This window comes from Aythya ferina (assembly GCF_964211825.1).
Source record: "Aythya ferina genome assembly, chromosome: 3".
Classification (NCBI taxonomy): Eukaryota; Metazoa; Chordata; class Aves; order Anseriformes; family Anatidae; genus Aythya; species Aythya ferina.
The window spans coordinates 38276857-38289111 of NC_140298.1; the positions used below are offsets into that span (position 1 = coordinate 38276857).

At 38.0% G+C, this 12255-nt stretch overlaps 1 long non-coding RNA gene across 1 annotated transcript; it reads right to left on the bottom strand.

Annotated features, from left to right (window-relative positions):
* Window positions 1-732: 732 nt before the first annotated feature.
* LOC311433951 lies at window positions 733-5817 on the bottom strand. Its single transcript, XR_014691110.1, has 3 exons — window positions 5586-5817; window positions 3333-3380; window positions 733-2238 (listed from the first exon to the last, which is right to left on the bottom strand). It is a non-coding gene; the product is annotated as an uncharacterized lncRNA (long non-coding RNA).
* Between the last annotated feature and the right edge of the window lie 6438 nt (window positions 5818-12255).

Sequence of the window (12255 nt, forward strand, 5' to 3'; positions counted from 1 at the left end):
GAATTTCTTCATTATTAGTCTCTCCCCAGCTGTGGCAATTGTTACCCCCTTTCCAGATATAACACAGTGACCCTGCACATGGTGGGATAAGAAAGTGACTGGTGCACAGCTCCAGCTGTCTCTTGCAGCTTTCCATAGTGTCAACAGCTGGAGTTACTATCCTGAGCACTGAGCTCCTGGATAGTAACTATCCTAGATTTCTTCTCCTCCTGTATTGCTTGGGAAGGGCCCATCTTGGTCACTGGGATTCCTTTTAGAGCTGTGAACCTTGCAGAAAGGAAGGCACACCTCTGTGGCCTTGAATTAAGCATCTAATTCCTGTAGAAGCCTGGTTTAGACATACTTCTAGTTTAGACATGGCTACTTTAGGCATTGTTCAATCCCACTACAAGGCTTAGAGGATTCCTTTCCAACCAGGAGGATGGTTCATGTGCATCTTGCCTTAGGTGACAATTTTGCCTTGAGATTTCTGTATGAATGTTATAGAAATTTCTTCAGTTTAACTTAACAGATGTGATTGTTTCTAATACTGCACAATAAGAGATCACACACAAAAATAGAAGATTTGAAAAAGTGCATTTTAATATACTGTCTTAAAAAAAAAAAAAAAAAAAAAAAAAAAAAAGAAAGAAAGAAACTTTACATCTACCTAAAAGCAATTCACAGTAGTAATGCAAATTCATTGTTTTCCAACTATTTGGAGACTGAATTGGGCTTTTGGCAATCTGATAACTTGAGCAAACAACTCTAAACTAGTCTTAGCTTCCCCCCCCTTCTTTAAATAAAGCTCAACTTGTAATATGGAATGTGAATTGTTTTGACTGTTAAACCATTCCAAACTCAAAACCCACTCATCATAAATGTGTTGAAAGAAGAATATATTTCAATAGTGCGGCAGACCCTTTGAGTACAGTAGAGCAGCAGTCTTCAATCAACTAGACTTTCTCTCCAGAAACAGAAAATGAAAGCATAAGTGCCATATACATTTTTAAATGATTTATCTAAACTCAAAGAACTAACTTTTTTTCTGACTGATTATAACTGCATATATGACTGGATATGGATAACAGGGTGGGGTGGTTTTTTTTGGTGTTTTTTTTTTTTTTTTTTTTTTCAAAATGATATATAACAAAGTTCCATGCAGAGACCTTCTATTTACACATCTGTTCAGCACCTGCCCATAATTTCTTAGTTAGTTTTTATTATTGGGCTTGTCACCATATTAATGTAGCTGTACATTCAAATTGATTGTAATTGCAAATTTCCTGAAAAAGCTTGGTTTCTGCAAGTATTTAATTAAACTGATATCCTAAATTAAAAATAATTATGTAACTGTACTCCACTACAATAACACATGCATGCTTCTCTCTACAATGAAAATGATATTTCACATAATTCATACAATATGTGGATTAATATTGCCCAATTAAAGGTCAGTTTCCACTAGAAAAGGAGGAATAATTAACTTCAATATTTAGAAACCTGACATATTTCAATTAAGCAAGCAATTTGTCACAAACTTCATAAATCAAGTTATCAAGGAACAAGTTAATAATGGTTATAATAAATAGAGGTGGTGAAAAATCAGCCTATTCCTTCTTGTGGCATAATTTTGCTTTAGTAAATGGTTTATATAGAAAGCCTTCCACTGCTAGGTCACGAGGTCATACCTAGCATAGCTCAGTAACTACTGACGCTTATTTCCAGGAGGCCTGTGAAACAGTCGGTAGCCTCTGCTGAGCAGTTCTCTCTGGTACACAAATAAACCCTATGGCTCTGCCCTCAAACCTCTTCGGCAGGACAGGAACTGGCCCCAGACCAAGGACCTGCCTGCCCCAACCCCACGTGTGGTGAGAAGCTGGAGCAGACACTGAGCTTTCCTTCCCCACTGGGTCTCATCCTGGCAGTACACTCACAGACCTCGGCGACCTCCAGACTGTTCTTTTTGCATCACTAAGCGACCTCTGAGGTAGAGTTTTGGCAAAGCAAAAATACCTGTTACGAATGAATATCTCCTCATGGGAGAACAGAGAACATTTTGAAAGGAAAATTTCATGTTTGTTGTTGAAAATACTTGCAAGACTTCTACAGTACTTCACCTGAGGGACAGTCAAGTACCGTCAGTGTGAGTTTGTGGAGCAATAGAAAAAAAAACGTGCTCTCCAGAAGTCCAAAACACTCTTTGCTTTTTCTCAGTCCTTCTGCAGAGCCACGTGAGGCCGTGGAGGCTGGTATTGCCTGGGAGGGAAAAGAAAGCTACGTGAACTGAGAAAAATTGTCAAGTTTTGGTCAGCTGCCTGCTGGCTTCCTTTCAATAGACTCATCAAATTCACAGGTTTTCTACAGAACATTTAGTTTCCATGAGTGAACCTTTTCTACTGGAAAGTTTCCAAAATGATTGACCTGACACTGCTCATGCTTATCTTTAAATAAACTGCAGAATCTGTTTTTCACAATGGCTGAGTTAATCCATTCAGAAATGCTAATGCCAATGAATATATATCTACAGAACAGCAAAGTTATGATCGGGATTTTGAACTCTCATAATTCAAAGAAAATATGAAACAGGTTTTTGATTTCATCCTCCATGGGTATAAGATGTGAGTATGAAATATTGCTCTGAGCTCTGCTCCAAGCCATTCAAAGTCCAGTGTTTGCTCTTAGGATTTGGTTTGAACTCTTATCTACGATTTTTTCAGTATTAACTATGTTCAGATTTTTTGCATGAGGTTGGGATACATAGCAAATAGGTAATCATGTTCCCTCTGCAATACACATCTGAAACCTCAGCTCTAATCTCAGTCCCAGTTTCTGAGGATGTTACTGATATTGCAATTATCAGAAAAACATATTTACTTGCTATTTAAATGATCACTGTGAAATCTCAAGGGAAATGGCTATGGAACTTTCAATTTTTTGTCATTGCTTGCCTCAATTTCTTGTGTACATCCATAGCAAGGTTTCACTGTAATTGAAAGATCCATAATAACAAGTTAATACATAAAGTTCCCAGGTGCATATCTAGAGCATCAATGACGGGAATGTAAAATTACAGTAAGGGATGGGAAAATTGAGAAGACAGTTGCCTTTCCAACACAGAGTATCATTTTCTTTTCCCTCCTTCACTGGCAGCCTTCAGCATTTCTCCACATGTAACATCTAATTGAAAAGAAACCAAAAATAATATGCATTGTATCTCAGTAGCCTATGTTCCTCAACTCTGTTATGTTCATAACACAAGTAAAAGTTTGTACTTTTAGTTTGGAACCCTAATTCTAAAACAAGATCCTAAGGTACCCCAGAATATCCTGTCTTCATCTTGCCTTACTTACCTTTCTGAAAATCCACTGTTCGCTTCCCCTTAGGCAAATCTGACCCTTCTGGGGGAAAAAAAATAAAATGGTGTAATTTACTTTTCAAGCAAAACTATTTTCTGGTAAATGTTCAAAGTATTTTCTTAAGAAATGGACAATTTGAATTAGAAACTGGCATTTTCTTTGTTTGTCTGGGAGATGCATCTTGAATTATAGTGTCCTGAAACAAAATGAAATGGGAATTATTACATATTCAGGGATGATATTTGTTCTGGCATTCTTTGCTGTCCACATGTTCACATCAGGATAATTTTTCCTATTTCTGCATTGCCATATATTTGGCAGGTAAGGAAATATAAATAGTAGCATAGTTAATCAATCCAATCCTGTTGGAGAGGAACTGAAGGGAGACCTTTGTTGTTGTGTAAATCTAGCTGTGACAGAAAACCCTGTGCCTCTTTTTGCCAATAAGAATTGGTTGGAAATTGAGTGAATTGGGAAATAATAGCTATAAATATGCTTATGAATTACTGGCTTGATCCCACAAAGCATTTTCATTAACATCCAAACTTAGAAAGTGATTGAAGTTCAGGCACAAACTTAAAATGAAGTATATGATTAAATGCATATTCTCTTTGGGAGGCATTAATAAAAGTCTGCTTTTTTCAATATTGTGCCTGTTATGCTGCCAGGGGAGCTTATGCTCAGAAACAAGGGGACAGAGAGCTTTCTGTAAGGCAAGAGATTTACTTCACCTTTATCTGCAGTAAAGATCATGGAGATATAAGATGGCTACCTTCTGCAGATGGAAATAATGGATCTGCCTCTTATCTACTATTCCAAGTTCATGAAATTGAGGACTATAGATCATTTCTCTTACTGCTTTTTCCCTCCACTCAGTGCTGCCAGAAAAGTGTGATAACTCATTGTAACCTATACTTCAGGCAGCTATCAGATCAACAACACTGATCAGGTGATTACAAGTACTGGAAAGTAATGTGATGTCTTGCAGAATGTATATCTCCGCTTCTCTTGGAAGTAAATATTTGTGTGTGTAGAAGTGATCTTGGAGCATACCCTGACTATAGCTATGGATCAGTTTCTCTTTCTCATGATCGCACATCATTTGGCTCCCATTCAAGGAGTTTTGAGTGGTGGGGATGTAAGTTTGCATTTCTGTATGGTAAACTTCTCTAAGGTCTACCTAAGAGGTGGAGAATGATCCTGAGAGGATTCAGAAAGCTCTCAGCATCTGAGGCAAGGGCATAGAGTACTTCTGTAGCATGAAAAACAAAACAAAACAAAATCTTCCAAAGGGGCTATCATCACCATATAGTGTCCAGTACAGCAAGTTTTGGCCCACTGTCCAAGCCAGCTCTGCAACCCCAGCCACATTTCTTTTTACTCTGAGCCTCTTCTCCTGTTCTTCTGGCACTGAGAATCTGACACCACCACTGTTTTCTAAGTGGCACTATGAAGTACATTAAGAGCCAAGGGGAAGCCAGGGTAACTGTTGCTGTTTAGTAAGTGTTGTCAGCGTTCAAGAGACGTTTGGATAATGCCCTTAATAACATGCTTTAGCTTTTGGTTAGCCCTGAAGTAGCCAGGCAGTTGGACTCAGTGAGATCAAATCCTTTCTAACTGAACTAGTCTACGCTATGCCACACCACATCAAGCCATGCCACGCGATGCCACACAATGCCACACTATTCTATTCTACTCTATTCTGTTCTGTTCTGTTCTATTCTATTCTATTCTATTCAATATCTGATTTATTAATTTAAGAACTTCTCAGCATGTTACAGATTTCATGAGTGTTTGACTCTGTGTGTGTGTATGTATGTGTTGGATGGAAAATACAATAGCTTAGACATGGAGTGTGGGTGGATGTGGGATTTTGTATCTCTGTGACATCTTGACCAGTCTTGGCATGCAGTTTTTGCCATTTCTGTATTTTAAATGTACTTGAAATACAGTGAGAACCTAGTTAAAAATAATGGAAAAATAAAATGTTGGGGGAAAGAAGGGCTGCATTAAAATAAAAATGCTAATACTAGAAAATATTAGATCTCCATCAGCATTCTTAGATTGCATTTTTTTCATATGAATAAATCAAAATATTGCTCTGGGACTTGAAAAAGTCTTCAGAGTGTAATACATTAAAAGACTATTACTGTAATAAACTAACAAATTTTACTTGACTTTCACCTCTCTGCAGTGATGGAATTAGTAGCCAATACATAATCCATCTTTTTCCCATTCATCTCTTACCCCAAAAGTCTCAGAAACAGGAACTATCTGGCCCATTTTTAGAAGAATTGTAGGTGGAGCAGAGGTTCTGAGCACTTCGGTATCCTGTAACAGTCCTTGCCACAGCTGTCGCACTTGCTGTGTTCGTGCATTTTATTTAGTGAGGCATAGGCAGCAGGAGCTTGGAAGGCTTTTTCTCTGAGGCTGTGGTTATCATGCTCTGAGATGAATCTGCTTAAAACATGATTGTGCAACATAGTTCTAGTTATGTTTTAATTCCACCCAGAGTCATAACACTGTTAGGGAAAAAAAAAAAAAAAAAAAAAAAAAAGCTAAGCAGTTTTTAAAAATTAGGCTTCAAATTCTGCTATTCATTCATCATAAATATATCATTATTCAATGGAGTCACTATTGGACAAGGTAAATTGGAGTGCCTTAATCATGTTTTTCTATGACTTAACTTGTGTCTTTTTTTTTTTTTGCAGTGTTTGTTTTGAGGATAATTGCAACCCCTTGGCACGTTTGTACCCCTGAGTTATTGATACATATTCTTAAGCCAGAAGAGCAGAGTTTAGCTCAGGAAATACTTAGTGAGACTGCTTGTCAGAGAGGATTTTAAGCAAAAAGCTCAGAGCAATTTTGTTGCTTCATACAAGTTTAAAATCTTTACAGACATAGATGTTTAATTAATGAAATCTACACAACCCATGGCCAAGTGAGCAATAAGCTGTCAGTAAATTATCCCCAGCAGATGGAAGGAAAAAAGTCCTGCTGTTATTGGAAGGGTGTTGAAGAGTATGTAAGAAGTGAATATTTGCTTTTCCAATATACCTCTAGAGTACAGATTAACAACTAGTCAAATTCCATGTTCTTATTCTCTCAAATAGTCTGGGGTGCCTGGCTAACAACGTGGCTGCAAGAAACAGTAACTAATGTTTTAGACTCATCTTGGGAAGCCTGAACTTCCTGTATACCGTTACACAGAATAAGATGCCTAAACACCTTTAAAAATATTGTATTACAGGACAGACATATATTTTGCTAAGGAAGTTCATTGCCATCATGTACTTCTGTATGCTATAGGTGTAACCCAGATCATGGGTGGGTGGAGGAGGCACACCATTACCCTTTGCTGGGGCTCTGCTGTCCGTCATACTCCACCACAGAAAGACAGACTTTTTATCTTCATGACAGACTGAGAATGGGGTTGTAAAGAGTGTAGCACAACTTTTGCTTTCTGCCTGTAAGCTTCAGCAATTGGTTGCAACGAAAATGTAAAACAGTCTTATTTTGCATGATTAAATGAAGATTGACACTAGATCAAGTTATTTGTTGAAAGTTTTTGATTTCACATAACTGACTATAGTTTTGAAGCTAACAGTATTGTGCCCATAAATTACTTAGAAACACTTCTGTATTAACATGGAGCAGCCTTTGAAAAGCTACATGCTGAATACCCATTAGCTACATTTATGAACTTTGACACCATCATTTGCCAAATGATATTAATCTTTTAAGTCACCACAGCATATACAAATATTGGAATAGTTTGGGTTTTTTAATTTCTTAATCCTGAGAGATTTCAGGGATCATTCAAAGCATTGGTGGAAGTTTTTGAAGATGAATCATGTGCAAATATAAGGACAGATAGACAGCTACTCCATGTCTGGTGCCAGCAAAAGTTCCCTGTCACATCCCAACTATCATGTTACAGACTTAAACCCATCAAACCCTACTAGTAAGAAAGGTCCATGGTCACTTTGTGCCAGACTGTACGCCTCCGGCAGACTGGGAACCTGGAGCACTCCCTTCAATAGGTACAGAATCAGTCCCTAGACCTGCTGCCAACAAATCTGGATGCTATTTTAACAGATACCTGGTGCTTCTTGAGACAAAATCCACCTAGACAACCAGGTTCACTGACCACCAGTTCTTTCAAATTATGTTTGCACGTATCTCCGCATGAGAAAGACTTGGAACCTAAAAACTGGCCTAAAACAGTCAGGCTGTTAGAAAGATTGGTTCTAAATATCCAGTATCAAGTTTTGGTTATTGTTAGTCTAGAGTGACACGAGCTTGTGCAGCTTGTGAAAAATAAAAGGGTCCTACAGTGTTAACTATCTCCAGAACCCCAGCAAGAAGGATCTTTGCTACTGTTGTCTTTCTGTATGAGCTTTATTCCTAACATGGTTTGCACTGCACTTCACAAGCTTTGTTAGCACTTTGAAACATCATTTGTATGAGAAATACCAGACCTGGCAATGTGGTGATATAATACACTAATAAAGCAAATTCTGTGCAATATACAACAGGAAAGAATTCTTATTTTATGAAGAATTTTTATATAATATATTTTTCTTAAAAGCAAAGAAACTATATCACCCATAATAAATCACTCTAGGCACTCATTAATGACTTTGTTAACCATTTCCACCCTCTCTGTTTCTAAATTATGGAAACAAATTCTGGAGTGCGGTTTGAGGCAGTTGAATGCTCCAGCATTCTGCTGTGAATCCAGAGATTTTTCTTAAACCTCTTGCACTATTTCCAAAAACGTTAGAAATACTTTCATGGCAATGGAATACAAGAGGCTGTCTTTTTCTATAAAATACACACATACACACACATTTTCCTTCCTGATTTTCTTTGCATGTGTCAGTTAGGCAGGAATTCTATAGCACTTAGTAGTTGCTGATGTAGAAATGACTGCCAAATGAATGGTTTATACTGGAGTATCTCATTATTTATATAAGTATGCTGCAGTATGGACATTTAATTTAGTTCTCATTCCAAACCCATGACAAGTCACTTTGACACCTTTAAGAAACATTTCACATATGGTAAGATGCAGCATTCAAAATTGTAAAAGGAAAAAAAATATATGTGACTCCAATTAAAGCAAAGATTTTTAAACAATCAAAGGAAATACTTCCATTTTGAACTTATGCATCTCAGCCATTTACTCTTTAATAATTTTAATAGTGAATTATTATTTCTGGGAAACAAAGATGGTACAGTAGGCTTGGGTGCTGGCTCTTTTCACTCTCAGAAGACCTAGCGCAAAATTTTGTATACATTAATGGAAATGTGTTTTTTTATATATATGAAAAGTGAAAGCCTTCAAAGGAAGTTCTGATACATTGTGGGGTTGCTGCAGATCTGAACATGAGGGAATCAAGACACCAAGCATAGGTACTGAGACACCCAGGTAAGGATTTGGTACTGCACCTGCACTCGTATACCTGTCTCGTACCATCTTGTAGCCTTTCACTTCATGAATAAAAATGTCCTGTTTTATCCCTCACTCCATGCAAATATACCATTTTAGCTAAAATACATCACTGCCATAAAACATTTGAATTAAATCAAACTACTTGTGTAATGGAGCTGACTGGAAAGTAGTACCAAAGGTTGATTTACAGTGTAGGCTAGGTGTGGAAGTGTTTGGTTTCAAAGCTGACAGTTTATACAGAGCACTTTCTGTACAACGTGTGTGTTTGAGCCATAAAGTCTGGCTTTGGGGAGGCAACTGTCTGGGTACTACCAAGCTTTGGGGTGCAACAGAAGCACTTAATGATTTGTTGTGCTCCTTGACTATGGCTTTGCAACAAAGCAATAATGTCTGGCTACTCAGCAGCAAACAGGCATGCACATGTGGGAAAATACCCTATTTACAGCTAAATGCTTCTTCCAACACACTGTGCCTTGGGGGATTCTCACAAGAACAAGTAAGAGCCTTTCAGCACTTGCCACCAAGATGACAATGCACAGAGGTGCCTGAGTTGTGTAGTTCTTGCCTGAGCCTGCAGTGGCCTGGTGCCTTGTGCAGGATGGAGGTGGGCTCCAGGATCCACTGGGTTCTGGACATATGTATAAATGCATACACAGAAAAAAACAGATATCGTAAAATTATCAAAGATAAAGTGAAATTATTTTATGTCTAGAAATAACTGTATATAACAAAACAAACAAAAAAAAAAAGTGATAAAAAGACACTAAGAAATTGCCACTAAGACAAAGGCTTAAAAGACACAGAATACAAGTAGCTTGGGGATTTTTTGTTTGTCTTTGAAAAACTCTTTTGAAGAACAACGGCTTTTAGCCAACACAAATATCAACATTATCCAGTGTTACCAAAATAAAGATTAAATGCTGACAGTTATATGTTCTGATTTTTTTAATCCCTGTTCTTCTTTTCTCTACTCCTTTGGATCTGCTCTAACTTCTGTGTGCCCCCACTCCCCAACCTGCTACTCACCCCTCCATTATAACCACAAGTTGCTCCCTTGACCCTAAGTATGAGAATCAAGATTATGTTCCACGAGCATCTCAGAGAAAAGAAGGGAAAACAATAGCTAGACAGTTTTCCTACTTTTGTGCATGCATGTGTGTTGTCCTAGAACATATTCTGTGTCCTTTCAAGGGCTGTGCATCCCCTCCTCATACCAACCCTTTGGAGAAGCAGCCATCAGCCCCCTGCAGCACATCGGGTGGCTTTGCAGCACTGTGAACTACAGGAGTATACAGGTGAACTCCAAGACAGCCAGTAGGGTTGTTCAGCTCGGGGCCCCAAATTTTAAAGTCATCTAGAATCTGTAAGAAGGGGAACTGTGCTTTTTGCAAGGAGGCTTATGTGTGTCCTGAGCCAGCTAGTTTGTTACAAAACTGATATTTTAATGGAGTCTGCAAATGTTTGTGCTAAATGGAAAATGAAAGGGGACTACCCCACATTTAATGAAACAAAACACAAGTGAGTCAGTCTTTAAATCTTTCACCAGATAATTTCTCTCTCCTAATGTGCTCTTTCTATCCACTAATTTGACAGTGTGTTCTTTTAAATGTAGGTACCTGATCGATGTCCCTGTGTAAGTTCATCTGGCTGATGAAACAAAACAGCAATACCTAATGACAATGTTTGGCACGGGCACAAAAACAATCAGTCTCTACCATTTATCTTGAGATTGCATGCAAAGTACTCTGAAATAAAAACATACTACATCTCTTCTATTTTTTGATGTTGAAAGATTTAAAAAGTGTAATCCACATTAAGCTTCTACATTTCACCAGCCAAGTCTGACTGAAAAGTGGGTGCTTTTAGATGGTAACGGCACTATTTGTTGTTGCTTCTAACTTTGCAACTGTGTTTTTTTTTTCCTGCTCTTCCTTATGGAATTCCTGAAAGTGATTTGCCAAATCATATGTGACATTTAATTCATATAACATTGTTTTTCTCCTTTTTCTTAAATGAAGCTATTAAGTTAAAACTTGAAATGGAATCTCATGTGTTCACCTTGAATGATGAAAAATAAACCACAAAACAGAGATCTGAGCAAAGTTATAAATGGGCATTTGAGAAATGCTTGGGTTATTCTTAATGTTTCTAAATCAGGCACAATGTTTCCAGTATTTACAACAAAATCTATGTGCTGTATTTAGAGAGCACTTAACAGCTAATGATACACGTTTTCAGTGTTTAGTCAATCACAAACAATTATATATTTATGTCTTCAAACTTTGTTTCCATCAGTTCCACTGAATATCCATTGAAAAATAAACTGAATATCCGCTGAAAACCAGCAGCGATTTCCATGCCTGGCAGAATCCTACTGGACAAGGTTTTGAACTGACTTTTACTAAAACCACCTTCAGAATACAGCATCAGCACCATCATAAAGCAGCATCAAATATAGCATACAGCACCATCATAAAGGTTTCCAGTAGTTACTAGGCACGTTGCTTAATCTCTAGAACCTTCTTCCCACCAAGCACATCATCTACCCAAGCCTATCTCCCATGGTCCCTACTGCCCAGCCAAAAGTAAAAAATGCAGTGAACTTTATCTTTTTCATACAGTTTTAGGACCAATCAGGGGCGGAGGAGAGATAAATACATCCATATGCTTGTTTTTAGATTCATTTCAGCTGAGGACCTAGTGGTGTGAAGGGGTGTCTCATGCTGAACAGTTTTCTCTTCGCTCTGGTACACTGGAGAGAACAACATTGCAGTCCCGAGTAAATATATTAAGGAATATAGAGACTCTGAGCTAGACACATGGTCGACTTTCTTCATGTGCTGAATCACCCTTGTCAGGAACTTCTTTAGAGACCTAATATGGCAATCTGTCATTCACAGAAAGGAGCACGTGGAGTGTAAAATGCTGTTACTGGAATTTATCAAGAGCAGCTTCCATAATCTGTTACACTGTAAAAATGTTCACATTTTAGCATGCCAAGGGAGCTCTAGCACTGATACCTTCAACAAATAGGAAGCACATGGTATATTAAGCTTGTTTCCTCTCAAGTCCACAGTTTAGTTTCAGAGAATACATATGAAGAGAAAATCCAGGCATCAGCTGCCCAGGCTAAAAAGGCAAGGCCTTTTCTTGTGTGACTGAAATGGGAAGTCACATAAAGCAAATGGACTTGTCAGCTTTCCTTTGCTCCTTTTTGTTTCTGAGGTTGAACCGCAGTCAGAAGATACCCAGAAAGTAATGTGATCAGTCAGTGATCATCTGTGCATGAAAAATACACGGTGTTGGAGTGAGGCAAGCAAAGGGGGATTTCATGAGCAAGGTTGCCTTTCTCTAACAAGAAATCAGTTCAGATGATCATATTGCTTTGGTCTATCACCCAAACTCATCTGAGCCCTCAGTGAAGGTATTGTAGAAAATCCAATCTGCATTTACGTACCT